This window comes from Physeter macrocephalus, chromosome 7 (assembly GCF_002837175.3).
Source record: "Physeter macrocephalus isolate SW-GA chromosome 7, ASM283717v5, whole genome shotgun sequence".
Taxonomy (NCBI): domain Eukaryota; kingdom Metazoa; phylum Chordata; class Mammalia; order Artiodactyla; family Physeteridae; genus Physeter; species Physeter macrocephalus.
The window spans coordinates 104082051-104100838 of record NC_041220.1 but is presented as its reverse complement, the minus strand read 5'-3'; positions in this window follow the sequence as shown (position 1 = coordinate 104100838).

Genomic DNA, 18788 nt, shown 5'->3' with positions numbered 1-18788 from the left:
AAACCCGCGTCCCCTGCATCGGCAGGTGGACTCTCAACCACTGCGCCACCAGGGAAGCCCTTAAATCATTTTTAAATAGTGAGAAATTTTGCCCCAAAATAGTGTTATATATTATTATGATACATATATAATAGATAGAAACACCAGCATTTCTGAGTGAAACATGAGATGGGATTAGGTGAGTAGGGAATTCCGGAACCCTCATACCCAAACTCACCTATTTCTGTGGAGGAACTTGCCTCACTTCTGTGGAACCCCTGGCATTGATTTAAAATACCAATTTTTGACTGTAGAATTAACAATTATGTTGAGTATTCTGTGGTGGAGCTGTCAAAAAGGAGGAGATACAGTTCTTGAATTCTACCCATAGAACTCAGAACTTATTTAAGTTAATATCCTGTTACTTTGCACAAAAAATGTAGCTCAGGAGTCTTCACAAATCCCACAATCATATCTGTCTCAGAAGAGCATGTGACGTGTTGCCTGTGGACATGGTCTGTGGCTTGCCTTTATGTATCAGCAAAGCAAGCCAGCCCAGCCTAAAAGGTTCAAGATGGGGAGTATAGCCAGAAGATAGAATAGTACATAGAGTTGAGAAAAGAGAAGAGAAAATAGCCAAACTAGAAAACAGGAAAGGAGTTAGAAAAATAAAAACAGTCAATAATAGGACCACCTGGGATGAAACCTGGGTACTGATTGTGTAGCCAACATTATTGTCTTCCTAAAAGAAATGCACACACCATCCTTCTTCCTTGCTAACAAAAATGTGACTTTGTTTGGATAATACACCCTCCTCCACCCAGCCTTGTACTTAACTAGACCAGTCACAGTAATTCCATTTTCCTTGCCAATAATTGATTTAGGAAAGGACATATGATGCTGTTGTGGGCAAAGGGGAGGTTTAATAGGGAGCTTCTGTTTCTGCTCCTACAGTGGTGTAACTGGAGTAAGATGGTCCCTCTTCTTTTCCTAGATATGTCTTTTCTTAGATGGCTGAACAACTGGAACTACAGAAGTCATCTTATGACTGTGAAGGGACATACTGAGTAGTAATGTTGACACAGACAGCTTGAGTTCTTGATGTCATGGCTGAATCACTAAATTACCAAATCTTGGAACTGCACTAACTTGGGGTTTCTGTTTAGAGCAAATAAATATCTGCTTTTTTCTTACTGATTAGGTTAGTTGAGGCAGGGGATTCTGTTAGTGGCAAGCTAAGCACCCCAACTGATAGGAGAGAAAGCAGGTTTTGTTTTGAATTATCATAATTTTTACCCCCTTAGGTGTTTCTTGTACACATTATTTGGTATCTATTACTGAACTGAAACTTTGCTTAAAGCAGTAAATATCATTCCATAGAGAAGGACAAAGAATATGATAAAAGAGAAACATGAGCTGATTTTGTGAGGTGAAGTCAAACTTTCATCAGAGTTTAAGAAGCAGTTTAAATATTTATACATATTGGACTAACATAGACCAAGTAGGAGAAAGAAAAACCTTTAGAGAAACTGAGGAAAATAAATCAATACTGTGTGCGCTCCTTGAGGGCAGGCACCATGTTTTGTCTATTGTTAGGTATATCCAATATTCAGCAACATGAGTGGCACATGGTAGGTGCTCTATAAATGCAGAATTAAATAACAGAAGGAAATTAGAGGTCTAGTAATTGATATTTATTCTCAGTTTCATCCAAGCATTTCCCAGTTGCTTATGGCATATTTGAGTAGATGAGGCTGGGCTGGTACCAGGAACTAAATCCAAACACTAGAACTAGTGAAGCATTAGCTGTAAATGTGCCATAACCATGAGAATTTTGTGGCAGAGACTATTGACTATTCATTAAAACTAAAATCCATGTTCAACTTCCCAGAATGGCAGTAAGAATCACAATAAATAAGTCTAAAACCCATGGGCATGAGCATCACAGCTCACAATGATTTGACATGTCCTGCCTCCGATGATCTTTCCAATAGTCCTAGGCCAAAAATAACCAGACCCTCTTGCATGGTTTGGTCATGTGACTGAGTTCTAGCCAACAGAGTGTGACGGGTGTCATGTCTGGGCATAGCTTTTAAGAAGCATGTGTGTTGTCTCATATTCTCCTTTCAGTGTCCTACCAGCTAGTAAGGATGGCAATGAAACCCTAGGGAGTGCCAGAGCCATAAGCTGGAAGATGCCTGAGTCCATGAATTACTGCTGTTGACGAATAATCAACACCAACCAGAAATAATCTGCTATTGAGATTGACCTCTTATATATTCTGCAATTTTTTGTAACCATTGTTTAGCCTACTTTAAATAATGCAGCTTGTTCACACCTATTTGGCTTGTGAGCACAACACCAGCCTTCTCAAGATCTCAGAATGATAGGGAGAATCGTGTTAAAAAAAAAATCTGCAATGAAAATGGATGTGCTTTGCAGTTTATATGCTTTGACATACACTAGCTGGTATGGTCTTCATGACAACCGCATAAAATAACCAGGGTAGATATTATTATCCTCATTTCAGAGGTGAGAAATCAATGATCAAGGGATTAAACAAATTGTCTAAATCTACTGAGTGCTAGACTTAGAACTAAAGCATCAATCTTTTGGTTTTAAATTTTTTTGTTTTTCCAATCGTAAATATGCTAAATGTCTACCTCTGTCTAAAATATTTTCCTGATGGATAGCTTTACTGCAGAAATTCTTCTAAGGGATTAAGGATTATTTTGGAAGCTTCAACTCACTTGAATTCTAAATATAGGATCTAAATATGGAAGGATTTATCATTCCAGAGGATTTAGCAATGAAGTTGACTCTATCACAGATCATTTTTCTTTGTAGAGTCTCTCAGACTAGGATGACTTCCACAGAGGTTATTGAGCTTATTCTCCTTCCCCCAAACAAAAGCTTCTCTGACACATCTGAGATATGGTTGATCAGCCACTACTTGATCACCTCTAATGATGGAGCATTCACTACTTCAAAAGTTTTCTCAGTCTGTTGGTGGGCGACCAACTCGTTCTGGTTTCCACAGAACTTTCTTCAATTTTATAACTGAAAGTCCCCTGGACTTGGAACCCCCTCAGTCCTGACCAAATCGGGAGGGTCAGTGATCCTAAGATTATTGAACAATGGAAATTATTAAAACACTCTTTTAAATGAAATGAAACTTGTCTTGCCATAACTTCTACCAGGTTTTCTTGTTTTTCCCTCTTTGATGTCGATTATTCAACCTAAATTTGTTTCTTGCTGATCCCTGGAGAGTCTCTGGTTCTCTATAGCTGCCAAAGCTTGCATAAAACTGCACTTTCAAGCATTGCTCTACCATAAACCGCAGGATCAATAGATCATAGATCTAAACTTTTCATCTTTGGGTTTGATAGACAGGGCCTGATTACACACTAGCAACAATTCATATCCCCTAAGTCAATTATTCTCCCTATAAGCCTATAGTGTAAGCCTTTGAAATTGTTCTCCTGGTTACCCAAGGTGAGTTTTGTGATAGAATTATTGACAATAAAAATAAACGTACTCCTATTATAATTTATCGTGTGTAAACATAATTAATTAATTTAAAATAATTGATTCTTAAGCAGAAAATAGTTATTTTCTCACTGAAGGCTCTTGGGAAAAAAAATAATTATCTTCTAATGTTTCACCATTGAGCTTAATGTGCCTCTGAGAGTTGAACCCTTTTTTCTTTCTTTTCTTTCTTCTTTTTTCTTTTTTTTTTTAATATGAGTGCAGCACTTAACCTATGGAGAAAGGAACAGTTTCTACATTATTGGGTGCTGAGGGACCACCAAAACCAGGAACCTTGTGTTTTATGAGTTTTCCCCAAATCAAAGCAACAGGGTTATGGTCAACATCATCCTTTCACTCCCACTGGGTTCTTTCAGAGAGTTGCTTTGGGGGCAAAAGAAATGTTTTGCACTGAAAAGCACATCTACTTCATTGCTTTCTTTCCTGCTGAAAGTTGACTGGGATCTGAACAGACCATCAGGCTCCTAATCCAAACCAGGTTTCTTTATGTTGTTTTGACTTTCTTGTCACTTATGGTCTCTGTTACCTGGTAGAATACTTCATAAACCTGGTTCTTGGATGTATATTTTCTGTACGCAGCCAAAATTTTTTTTTTAATGTGAGTAAAATCATGATGACCATCATGAATCTGAGTTTTTTGAGAAGCAAAAGTTTTAGGTTGACGGTAATTTTGGAAGCTTAACAATATTATCGTGTAAATGGAATAAGATTTTTAAGGCTAAATTTTTTAATTATAGGAGGTTAGAATGAAATGGGGCTTTAGAGATCAGTTAGGTTAATCATGCCCATTTTACGGATGGGAAATTTGAAGTCCAGAAGCACAGATCATCACTCTAATGGTCAGTGACAGAGTTCTGAAGACAACCAGACTGACATCTCTCTTCAACTCAACAAGTTAAATGGTGATTGTTTACCTTTAGGGAGTATGAAGCCCTTTGAGAACTGGATGACCATTATGGAACTTGGCAAAAATGCACATACACTCAATATTTCTCATGTAATTTCAGGAGATTTAAATTCCTTAAGAAGTTTATCTTTGGATCCAATTGGGCCATGCTCTTAGGCTGTGGGATGGCTTTCCAAGGGAACAACTTGGGTAATTCCTGAATGGGCTCTATATTTAATGGAGAAATCAAATTAGAATTTAATTATTTGAAATTTAATATTTTAAGAAATCAATTTATTGTTTTACATTCATATTATAGTTTTAAACTAGTTCTGTATGAATAAAATTACTTCTGTATGAAAAAATTATTTGAATAATAGGACAAAAATCTGAAATTTACCTCAAGGATTAATAGGGTGGGACCTGGGCAATGTCACTTGAAATAACACCCTAGAATATTTAGATCTGATTGCTCTAAATCTATCTGTGTTTCAAACTCCTACCCAAATTTAGGGAAAATAACAAACTTTTTATTTCAGTTTTCCCAATTTTAGCATGACCTTCCTAATCTAACAATATTGCATTTGTGTGATAAACAATGATAAGTAACTGTTATAACTAATATTTATTGTGCTCTAACTCTATACCAAGTGTATGCTGATGAATTTATGTGTTATATCTCTTCACAACGGTATAAGTTGGGTTTTATTATAAACATTTTTTACAGTTAAAAGGAATTGAATCCCACAGAGGTTTAAACATTTCCCAAGGTCATCAGCTACTGCAGTGGTTCTCTGTCTAGGATAATCACCCCCTTTCTCACTCCACCTCAAGCAAAGAGACATTTGGCAATGTCTGGAGACATTTTTAATCATCATAACTGGGAAGATGGTGTTCACATCTAGTAGGTAGAGGCCATAAATGCCACTAAACATCCTACAGGGTACAGGACAACCCGCTACACACACACACACACACACACACACACACACACACACACGAACACACAAATAATAATTTGGCTCAAAATGTCAAAAATGCTGAGGTTGAGAAACGCTAAACTAGTAAGATTGAGAATTCAAGCCTAAATAATATGATTCCAGAGTGCACACTCAATATTTTCTCTCAAAATACATGTTTAATATTACACATTTTATCAAAATATTGATAATAATAGTCTATCATTTTGCAAGAGGTTTTTGTGCTCACTTAGTTTATACCCACGGTTTGTAGGGTCTAAGATATGGGACTGAATCATTCTGGGTAGATATGAAAAAATCATTTGCACATATGTACCACAGGAGCTGGTGAGAAAAATGAAGCCTGGATAAGAGAATCTCAGTGGCAATATTGATAATAGTCTATCATTTTGCAAGAGGTTTTTGTGCTCACTTAGTTTATACCCACGGTTTGTAGGGTCTAAGATATGGGACTGAATCATTCTGGGTAGATATGAAAAAATCATTTGCACATATGTACCACAGGAGCTGGTGAGAAAAATGAAGCCTGGATAAGAGAATCTCAGTGGCCAGGTCCATCCTAACTGGCTGTCAACACTTAAATGAGTATTTTGAAAATCATAGTTGGGTCACATTTTATTGGGGAGGTGCTTTGCAGAGATTGATGTAACTAAAATTAAGTAAACCAGTTTGTTTAATATTATTTTTCCCAAGCAAATGTAACTCTAAGTTGATTTTTTCTCATACATGAGAAGGCAGATCCTTTTTTTTGACAATATGATTATAATTCTGTTGATCTACCTGGATAGTGTAACACAACTTCCCTCCCTTCATTGTGTCCATCTCTGGGAAGAGCAGTGTCTTGTCTTTTCTCAACTTCTACATCCATTCACACACCAAATTCTGTCAATCCAACTTTTCTTAATATTTTTCAATCCTTCTCATTCTCCTCTCTCCATTTATACTGCCTTAGTTCAAGCCTTCATCATCTCTTATTTTCTAATTTTGGAAGCCTATTTTACTTATTTGAATAAAAAGAAAAAATTAAATATTAAGGTGGAAAAAGAAAAGAGAAAGTTGAGAGGTAGCATACAAAGCAAGGACTACATATAAACCTTGTGCTTGGATCTTCATACATTACTCAGTTTTTACCCTTCCAACAACTTCATGAGTTCAGCTGTTACTTCAGGGTACTCTGTAGAGAAGTTGAGATGACCAGTGATTATTTCCAATGTCATACCGCTGATAAATAGCAAAGCACTTTCTTATTTCCAATGCCCTTCCTACAGCCAAAAGCATTTCAGCAAGTTTCACAATCATTGCCAGTTTGTCCTTCTTAATGGCTGCTCCACATTCCAACAGCTTTACACAAATCTCTTTTCATTGTTTTCCTTGCCTGAATGGACACATGGACCAACTGTTCCCTGTCACTCATCTATTATATTCTCACACACTTGAATCCTGAGAATCTCTGCTAATTAATCAATCACTCTTTCATACAGTGACTTCAATTTCCATTGATGGAGAAGTCACAGAATGCTGTCACCATCCTTGGCATTGGTGGGGTAGGGTCAGGAGAGAGGGAGATGACAAGCTCACTGCCATGGGAGCCCCTGAGTCCAATAGAAGCTTGACAAATAACAACCAGGCAAACCAGTTAAGTGCATTCTCTGAAGTCAAGTCCTGAAATAAATAGGAAGGCTGTGTGTGAAATGAGGCAATAGTCCAACAGCCCTCTTACTCAGCTGGGCAACCTCTTAGAGAAATAAACAGCATCCTTTTAACCATCCAGACAGGCTCATGGTTGAGCCAATTTATCTGTATCATCTACAAACAATATTTAACTTAATCTAAGGCTGAACAGGAGCACAAACATTGAGGTCTTGGGTCTGTAACAATTTTTCCAGCACTGCAATGTTTATGAGAACATTCAAGGCCAAAAAAGAACGTGTGAGTCTTCAGCAGACATTGCCATGCTTGTTGGTTGCCAGGTTCTCACTTGTTCATATAATATTGCACTTCAGAAGACCTACATTATCCAGCTGTCCTTCGGGGGAGGGTCAAGTCAAGAGTTTGTGGTTCTGGGCTGAGATGCACTTCTCACTAGTTTTGTGATGTTAGGAAAGCCACATCGGTCATTCAGTCCTAGCTTTGTCCAAAGTCCAAAAAGGGAGTTGGGTGAGATTTCTCTACAGAGCTCTTCCAGCTTCCCAACTTGAGAGTTTCATTTGAATGTGGAGTTCTAAAAGAGAAAATGTGATCAATGGTTCTTACCTTGAAAGTTACAGAAGTGGTCTGAGTGGGAAGAGAGCTTCACGCTCCCTCAATCTCTAAGTCACCTGTGTATGTGACTGCAATTACCCACCAATGCCAACTAGGAGTGTATCAGTGCTTGGCATTTCTCTTAATCCTATATGTCTGTCGTGTGTAGCTTACCACTAACCTGTCTACTAGGGATTCCTCTTACACTCTGCACACCAACATTCCCAGGTATCATACTGTGTGTTAGAGGGGCGGTATCAGATGGCTTTATGCCAAAACAGGAGCCATGGAGTTTACCTCTGAGATGCCAAGGGGAAATTTCAAAATAGAAGCCAAACAAGGAAGCAACTTGAATGACTTCCACAAATAAGTCTGGATTTTCATGAGCATAGAGGATATCTGTTGTTTCTGCCTGCCCACCAGTGTACACGTTTCCTCCAGTAACACCAGCCTGATTTCTTTTTCAGCAACAATTTCTCCTTCATGCTCAGTACACATAGTTTTGGAAGGGACATGGGAGTCAAACCTCAACCAACACATGGTCTATTCCCTGAATATAGTAATCATCTCAGCAATGGGTGCATGATCTACCTGAGGCTGGTACAAATAAGATCAAGGTTAGAGAGAGAATTTGTCTCCTAAGACTACCCACAACAAGGATGATGTAAGCCTGGTGCTGCCACGAGCTAGCACATGGAACATGAAAAAAAACCAAAACAAAGAAATATAGAGCTCAGAGATGAAGAAAACAAATCCTGATGATTCATTGGCTGAGTCCTTTGGTACAGCTTACAGCTATGCCTGAAACTGCCTTTTCATTTATGCAAACCAGTGAATCCCTTTTCTGTTTAAACCAGCTTCCATTGGTTTTTTACTACTTGACCAGAAGATCAATAGAGTTTACAAATTTTTTTTTTTACCTATTAGCTTATACCTCCTGATCCCCAATGTTCAGAAGTAGTAAAATTTGGTATAATAACCCCCACTTTAGAAAAGAAGAAACTAAGGTCTTATAGCCAGTAAGAAGTAGGGTCATGACCAAAGTCACAGCTTTCTGACGCTGAGCTCAGATCTCTAACTTTCCAACCATGCAGTCCACAGGACTGATGCCCAGAATATGTGTCATCTCTCAGAGTCTCCACTGATACTCCCTGAGTTGTGGGTGTTATAGACTCATAGACTGATAAACCTTGAAAAGTCATTGTCAATCCCAACCTCCAACCTCCCTAAATTTCCACTAATATTGTAGTTAAAAATGAAGGATTAAAAGTAAGAAAGATCAGGGTTAGAATGCACCAATTTTGGGATTTCTGATGACAAGCCAGTAAAAATGTCTTTCTGAGCTGCAGTTTTATCAACTGTAATATGAGTCCTATGATTGCCTACCTGTTCTGCTTGTAAAGAGAATTAAATGGGCATATGTTGTAAAGCAATTAGTATAATGCCTATCACGTGGAAACCTCTCTGTGACTGGCATAAATACCAAATTACTTATTGTTGTAATTATTGTTATAAACCCAGATTCTGAATCATCAGTGCTTTCTCTACTCCTTACTATTTTTCTATGCTATAGCTTTAAAATGCATATATGCCACTGAAGCTAGAGACTGTCTCTCTTGTTCTTGTACCCCCCACCAATCAATTCATATTTCTTGAATGCCATGATTAAGGAATGATTGCCATGCTAAGGCATTTATTTGAAGTATTATCCTATGGGGATAATTACCTTTGAGTTCTTATGTGTGTTCCTCTCCCCTCACACCAGAAGGGACTCCAGAAGTTGATGGAGGTGAGAGAGACTGAATCAGACATTCCTGTTCCTTCAAGGGATATTTCTTTTTTTGTTATTTCCCTTTCTGTTTACCCGTTATTCCTTCACACACCTGCTTCAGAGCCAGATGAGAGTTAGGGATGGAAGTTCTGGGTGTGGGCCTCATTAGGGAAGATTTGGGCTTTATCCTTTGCTTGTATTCTCCACTTGTGATTTGAATTAAATTCACTTTTGGACACAGGCTACAAGTCACAAGAGGTCTTTTTGATTGAACAGTGAAAGGAGCCTATTAGAAATGTGAAATCATAATTTCTGGAGGTTTGGGGACTTAAAAAATGTAGACAGCTGTTGGCTAAAGAACTGAGAAATGTTTAAGTCAGGAAAATATCCTAGGTAATGAAGCCAGAGAGCCTAAATCAGTGGTAAATACTGCTAAGCCATCATTACACACTAAATAGTTATTAGTCATCTCTCTGTTTCTAACGGAAAGCTTAAGGGTCTGAAGTCCAAAGCTTAGACTCCATTCTCTCTAGCAAATCAAAAATCCCATCCCCTCCAATAACAGAAATCTGCCAAGAGAACATTAAAGGTCAAGCTAAACCCACAAAAGCAAAGCAATGTTGATTTCAAAGACGCTGAATGGAAAATACAATTAAAAGTCGCCAGTTCATTCTGAGTAGGAGAAAAGATTGAGAGTCTAATTTAAGGTCAGGAGCCCAAGGGGCAATGGCAAAGGGAAACAGGAACCCCAAGCCAAACCATAAGCAAAGTGGCCTGGAAACTCTCAAACTTGGCGGGAGCCTTTCCCTTTCCGGCCCCCTCTCGGGTGAGTGGGTCACAGTGTGGTTGGAACGTTGAGTTGCCCCCATGGGACCCATATTGGGAACTGAATGTGAGGACCTGGCCTCCAACAGATAGACCTGTGCTATGGACCTGACTCTCTCCCAGCTCCACAGTGATTTTCCTGTATTACCCTACACAAGTCATTCACCCTGCCCTGCCCTAGTTTTACTTAATTACAAAATAATTTCTTCTAGTGAGGCCAAGCTTATGAATAAGCCAGAATTTCGTGGTTTAAGGGATGCCAAGAAGGCACCACTGGGACTTCAGGCCCAGTTCTATAATATTCACATCTCCCCATTATACTTTTTCACCAATGCCTGAAATATCACCATTGACAAATCTGTTTAATCTAAAAACACTTTTGAGTGCCTACTTCATGCCAGGTATTGTACTAAGCACTAGGTATACAAGAACGAGTAAAACAAACATGGATCCTAAGCACAGTCTAGTTGGAAGGAACAGACTGAATTAAACAGGTAAATAAATGCATACATACATGCAAAGGGAGAGTCCCCTGCAAAGTTATTGAACACATTACCCTGGGAAAAATTAGAAGTCTGAGTCTTAGTTAAGGTCATTACTGAAGCCACTGAGAAGGTGGTTTTCAAGCTGAGACTTGATATGTACTGTGGAGATCTAGGAACATGCTATTCTAGGTAGGAGACAACTGGCATGTGCTAACCTCTAAGGAGGAAAGGAACTTGGTGTGTTCTGGAATTGAAAAAGAAAGGAAGTCTTTGATGGAGCACACTGTGTGAGATGAAAAGGAACTGAGATGAGGGTAAGCAGTAGCTAAGGGGAGGTCAAACGGGGCTTGCTAGGTCACTGTGAGACAACGGCATATTGGTCTGTCCATAATATAAAGCCATGAACAGTCTAAGCAAGAGGTTACATCATCTCTCAGTATCAAAACTACTCTGGATCAGTTGAAGTGGATAGAATGGCAGAAGGCACAAGAGGATACAGGGAAACCAGATAAAAAGTTTTGCTTCCCTCCCTAGATTGTAAGCTCCAAAGAGCTGTGTCTGTTTTATACAGTAATATTGCTCTGGTTCTTAGAGTAAGAGTTGTGCCATGAAGTTAGTGAATCAGTTCTGATGGGGACTAAAGGCAGAACCTTACTTAGGATCAATAAGAGAAGTCCTGTATGTGGCATTTAAGAGGAATTCTATCAATACATATATATATATATACAATGAATGAAGGAATGAATAAAGATTGCTGTACTCCAGAAAAGAATATTACAGTAGTTTGGATATAGTAGTAGAAGTGAGGGGGTGAGAAGTAGGCACATTTGAGATATACTTGAAGGCAAGAAAAATAAAGGACTTATAAATAGAATGGAAGTGAAAGTGGAGAGAGAAGAACAAATAAAGATCAACACCTTCATTTATAGCTTGAGCAACAAATTATATGGCAAAGGATGGCAGATGGGAAAACCTCTGAGAGGAGAGACAGATTAGATTATTGGCCTGTAGCCTGAATAAGAACGAGTCCAGACACCCCAGACTGGTGCATGTCATAGTAAAGGTATATTGTTACTAAGTTTTGGCATGCCTTGTTATAGAGTATTACTGTGGCCATAGCTGGGTGAGGCAGAAATCATGATATTTAAGAGAAAATCATAAGTTCAATTTTGAAATGTCAAACTTGAAAGAGCTGTGAAATATCCAAGTGGGGATATCAGGTAGGAAATTGATTACACAATTCCATAAAGGTACAGATAAACCTTTTGGAGTCACCAGCATAAAGATGATATTTAGAACCAAGGGTATGGGTGAGGTCATCCAGAGGGAACGCATAGAAATAAAGGTAAAAATGTGCCCATTTCCCAAATGTAGAGTGCTTCAACAATTAGAGGTAGGAGGAGACTTCAAAGAAGAAGAAAATAGGACTAGATTGGTGATAGAAAAACAGAAGAGCATTGGAGCAATCTCTCTCTCCAAGAGAGGAGATTTTTTTTAAAGAAGTAGAGAATGGTCAACTCTGTCCAACATTTATATGAGACTTTATTAGTTTCCTATTGCTGCTATAAAAAATTATCCCACTTAGTGGCTTAAAATTTTAAAAAATCTTAAAGTTTTAGAGATCAAAAATCTGAAATGGGTCTGACTGAGACAAAGTTAAAGTGTCAGCAAAAATGTGTTCCCTCTGGAGGCTACAGTGTAAAATCAGTTTCTTTGCCTTTCTCAGCTGAGAGATGTACCCACATTCCTTGACTCATGACCTATCCTATAGTCAAATCACTGACTTTTCTGCTTCCCTCTTTTGCTAAGAAGGATCCTTGTGATTACATTGGCCTCACCTGGATATTCCAAGATAATACCCTCATCTGACTAGCAACCTCAGATTCATCTGCAACCTTAATGTCCCCTTTGCCCCATACAACATAATATATACACAGGGGCCAGGAATTAGGAAACAGGCAGCTTTGGAAGACCATTATTCTGCATACAACAGACACCAAATAGGATGAGCTTTGCTTCTTGAGAAAATGGATAGATATTTCTGGAAAAGTTTAGGACTTCTAGTGTGTTAGTTAGTTCCCCAGAATATTAAGAGAATATCTCCCTTCTATACATAATTATGAGACACCTGAGAAATCAGAAAAATAGAACTAACTATAAAGGAAACCATCTTCAGTTATTTATTTTAAACAACTAAGGGTGTCCAACCATGTGAGGAACAAAAGAGCACAGAATAGGAGAATTAATATGGACAAAAAGAATGCTGGAATAAACAAAGATAATCCACAGAATATGAGAACTTTCAAAATAATTTTAATGGGTATTCCCAGAGATATTTGAAAAAAGATCACATCAATAAGATAAGTATAAGTTGATATAAGAGGATTAATCAGGGGCAAGAAAGTATTCATAGAAATTTAAAAATGATGGCTGAAATTTAAAAAAAAATTCAGTAGTATGGTCTAAGGAAAATACCCCAGAATACATAACAGAAAAAAAAAAGAAAAAGAAAATAATATAAGACAAAAGTAAAGTCTTAAAAGATCAACCCAAAAGGGTCATTCTCCCTCCAAAAGAGTTCTAGAAGAAGAGAAGAGAGAATATGAAGGAAAATTAAATTTTTTAATAATTTTTAAATGTTGCAAGACAGGGCAATTGCTATCAAATTTTAAGGACAAATGTGATTTTGAACTCAAAATTCCATACGGAGTCACAATACTAAGTGTAAGAGTAAAATAAAAATAATTTCTAGACATAAAAGGAATTAGAACATTTGGCTTCATGTAGCCTTCTGATGGGAAAAAAAAAATCTTTTTTATGTGTTCCAAGAAAACAAAAAAAGATGCTCTCAGAGAAGCCTGTGGGATTAACTCAGGAATGATGGTAGAGGTTGTGTTCTCCACCTCTTCCTAAGCAAACAGTGGATCCCTTTCCTGGCATTCCTTCATCTAGATAAGCCATATAACTGTTCTTGTCAATGATCAGAAGTCACATGTGCCACTTCTGGCCCAAAGAGATTAAAAGCACATGTGTGTTTTCCCTATTGCAACCTTTGCCTAGCCACTGGCTAACTGCAGAGGAGTCCAAAACCTAGAAGAGAGCTGAGACACCTCATGGAAAGGTCTGTTTCCACAGTTCTGCAGGAAATAGAGCTCCCTTTTAGACCCAATTGAACTGGGATGTGAGAGCAGAATGCATTTCAATAAAATCAAGCCTTGACATTTGGAGATGTTACAGCATTAAACCTACCCTGATTAATACAAGAAGATAATGGGAAAAAAATTCTGGAAAAACAGCTGTGCTTATAAAGCACTAAGTCCTAATTTGAACACAATTCAGAGCACTTTAATAGCTTTATCTTTAAGAAGAAAGTAGACTTTATAAAACAAAGAATATGATTAAAAAGCCAGGAAATTCTATAGAAATGTAAAAAAGTATATGGTTCTTTTGTCAGCAAGTGAAAGAAAACAATTAGAAACACCAAGAAAAATTAAAGGATGTATGAGAATATCATGGTTTAAGAATAAAGTGAACTAAAATGTGGCATGATATGGAGCAATCAAAATAGAAGAGAGTTTATTTAAGCTTAACTTTGGAAGCATTCTCTGTTGATTCTCAATAACTTAGAATTACATTTCCTTCACTCTTAATCCAACACTAACACTTGGTTCTACGGAATGGTTACTGTTATTATGTTGACATTGCCATTATACTGTAAAGGTTAATTGTTTGCTTTCAAATTTTTAGAATCAATTTTAGAAAAAGCAAAAATACTCAGATGTAATCGTAAAACAGGATGTGAATGTTAAAACTCTGATATTGGATAAGAATTACATAGTTGACACAATTTGAGAGATACAAGGAAGAAAGGAGGTCAAGTGTGTGTTAAGCTTTAATTTCCTCATTATAAATGGTGGAACATGAAGAAATACTCTCTCAATTTGCTGGAACAAGAAGTACAATTTTAATTATAACATTCAACAAAACTGGAGATAGTGCATATGACCCAAAGTCCTAAATTTTCTCAGCAAAGAGTCAACAGAGAAATATGTAAAAATAAATTGTTCAATTTATTTTAGTAACAATTAGAAGAAATACAAACATAAACAATCCTGCTAAGGAGTGGGACTCTGGAAGGAATAGGGAATGGTGTTAATTTTTTACTTACTAGTGATATTCAGTTTTTCAAAGAATGTACATATATTACTTTTATGGTGCCATCAACCAAGACTGTGAGAAGAGGAGAAAAAACAGGTGCATGTAAGGAGGGGGTGGATAAAGATTTCAATTTAAACTTGTTGAGTCATTTATTTGAAATCTTTAGATCAAACACAAGAATTTACTATAAGCTCTCTGATAGTGGGATTATAGAAATACACTTAATACACAATGGAGGGCTTTAGTGTACTCACTTTGAAATTTGTATTTTTCCTCTGGAAGGAATGTTGGGTTCAAAGTTTTTGTTTGTTCTTAAATGTATCCACTTCTTTGACTTAGACATATTGTTTAAGAAAACCAAAACACCAGCAACTTTTCCATTACTCATCATAAAAATCCCATTTTAATTCATGTTTTCCTGTGTCTTTTCAAATACTTACATTACTGAAATATTTTATAAAAACAATGGAATTCTTGGATTGTTAAATTTCCTACAGTTCCTTTAAGTCATGTATCATGAACTTGGTTTGTCATTCAATTAGTAGTCTCCTTCCTAATCCCCTTCTTCATAAGGAGCACAGCATGTAGTAATTTGTTGGTCTTATCCAAGAAAAAATGAACAGCAGAGAGATGGAAATACAGGTCCAGACCCTGGCAAAGACAGAGGTCAGGATTAAAGGGGTGTATTTGGAGGTGATTAAAAGACTGATAATACAAGCCATGGAAGTGGAGTGAAATTGCTTAGGCAGAGAGTGGAACGAAGAGATGAGAAATAATTACAAAAGTCAAGAGATGGAGGTCCGAGGCTTCTTGGTAACGGGTCCCAGTTCTGTGAGTACGATCACCACCACTTTCCTGGCACTTAAGGTGTTTGAATAATCTGTGCCTGGAAATGGTGAACCTGCCTCTGCCTTCACTGCCATATAAGAGATCTCAGCTCTACTCTACAAGTGGTTTTATGATGGGACCAATCTGAATAAAAGATCTGCTTCTCTCTCCATCCTCTCTTTACTGGAAAAGAGATATAGGATTCCAATCAGATCTTTCAATTTGGAAAACTGTTCATAAAAATTGTACTTCTAAAAATAGGGCCATGGAAAAGACAAGGAAAGGAATTCTACCCTAGGGATTCCATAAGGAATACAGTCCTGATAACAGCTTGATTTTTAGTACTTTTGACCTCCAGATTGGGAAAGAGACCTGCAGATAAATTTGAAATGATGGACAACTTGTCCCTGAAAAGACCTTGTGGTAATTTGAGATCCTATTGGCTGTCCAAAGGATGAGCTGTGTGGCTGACAGGGTCTTGGTGCTCCAGCCGGGTGTCAGACCTGTGCCTCTGAGGTGGGAAAGCCGAGTTCAGGAAATTGGTCTACAAGAAACCTCCTGGCTCCACATAATATAAAACAGTGAAAGCTCTCCCAGAGATCTCCATCTCAATGACAAGAGCCAGTTCCACTCAATGACCAGCAAGCTACAGTGCAGGAAACCTTATGCCAAACAACAAGCAAGACAGGAACACAACACCACCCATTAGCAGAGAGGCTGCCTAAAATAAAAATAGGTAACGGACATCCCAAAACACACCACTGGACATGGTCCTGAATATCAGAAAGAAAAGATCCAGCCTCAACCACCAGAACACAGGCACCAGTCCCCTCCACCAGGAAGCCTAAACAAATCACTGAACCAACATTACCCACTGGGGGCAGAAAACAAAAACAACGGAACTATGAACCTGCACCCTGCAAAAAGGAGATCCCAAACACAGTAAGTTAAGCAAAATGAGAAGACAGAGAAACACACAGCAGATGAAGGAGGAAGGTAAAAACCCACCAGGGCAAACAAATGAAGAGGAAATAGGCAGTCTACCTGAAAAAGAATTCAGAATAATGATAGTAATGTGATACAAGATTGTTGAAATAGAATGCAGAAAATACAAGAAACATTTAACAAGGACATAGAAGAACTAAAGAGCAAACAAACAACAATGAACAACACAATAAATGAAATTTAACATTCTCTAGAAGAAATCAATAGCAGAATAACAGAGGCAGCAGAACGGATAAGTGACCTGGAAGATAAAATAGTGGAAATAACTGTCACAGAGCAGAATAAAGAAAAAAGAATGAAAAGAATTATGGACAGTCTCAGAGACCTCTGGGACAACATTAAATGCACCAACATTCGAATTATAAGGGTCCCAGAACAAGAAGAGAAAAAGAAAGGGACTGAGAAAATATTTGAAGAGATTATAGTGGAAAATTCCCTAACAAGGGAAAGGAAATAGTCAATCAACTCCAGGAATTGCAGAGAGTCTCATACAGGATAAATCCAAGGAGAAACATGCCGAGACACATATTAATCAAACTATCAAAAATTAAATACAAAGAAAAAATATTAAAAGTAGCAAGGGAAAAGCAACAAATGACATACAAGGGAATTCCCATGAGGTTAACAGCTGATCTATCAGCAGAAACTCTGCAAGCCAGAGGGGAGTGGCAGGACATATTTAAAGTGGTGAAAGGGAAAAACCTACAACCAAGATTACTCTACCTAGCAAGGATCTCATTCAGATTTGACAGAGAAATTAAAAGCTTTTCAGACAAACACAGGCTAAGAGAATTCAGCACTACCAAACCAGCTTTACAACAAATGTTAAAGGAACTTCTTTATGCAGGAAACACAAGAGAAGGAAAACACCTACAAAAACAAACCCAAAACAATTAAGAAAATGGTAATACTAATATACATATCAATAATTACCTTAAATGTAAATGGATTAAATCCTCCACCAAAAGACACAGACTGGCTGAATGGATGCAAAAACAATACCCATATATATGCAGTCTACAGGAGACCCACTTCAGACCTACGAGCACATACAGACTGAAATTGAGGGGATGGAAAAAGATATTCCATGCAGATGGAAATCAACAGAGCTGGAGTAGCAATTCTCATATCAGACAAAATAGACTTTAAAATAAAGACTATTACAGGAGACAAAGAAGCACACTGCATAATGATCAAGGGATCAATCCAAGAAGAAGACATAACTATTGTAAATATTTATGCACCCAATATAGGAGCACCTCAATACATAAGGCAAATGCTAACAGCTATAAAAGGGGAAATCGACTGTAACACAATCATAGTAGGGGATTTTAACACCTCATTTACACCAGTGGACCAACCATCCAGACAGAAAATAAATAAGGAAACAGAAGCTTTAAATGACACAGGGTATCTTTTCCAACCACAATGGTATGAGACTAGGTATCAATTACAGGAAAAAACAAATGAAAAAATACAAACACGTGGAAGCTAAACAATACATGACTAAACAACCAAGAGATCACTGAAGATATCAAAGTGGGAATCAAAAAATACCTAGAAACAAATGACAATGAAAACATGATGACCCAAAACCTATGGGATGTGGCAAAAGCAGTTCTAAGAGGGAAGTTTATAGTAATATAAGCCTATCTCAATCAATCCAAGAAGAAGACATAACTATTGTAAATATTTATGCACCCAATATAGGAGCACCTCAATACATAAGGCAAATGCTAACAGCTATAAAAGGGGAAATCGACTGTAACACAATCATAGTAGGGGAATTTAACACCACACTTTCACTAATGGACAGATCATCTAAAATGAAAATAAATAAGGAAAAACAATCTTTAAATGATACATTAAATAAGATGGACTTAATTGATATTTATAGGACATTCCATCCAAAAACAACAGAATAAATTTTCTTCTCAAGTACTAATGGTACATTCTCCAGGAGAGATCATATCTTGGGTCACAAATCAAGCCTTGGTAAATTTAAAAATAAGAACAAAAAAAAAACAAATTTAGCAGAAGGAAAGAAATCATAAACATCAGATCAGAAATAAATGGCAAAG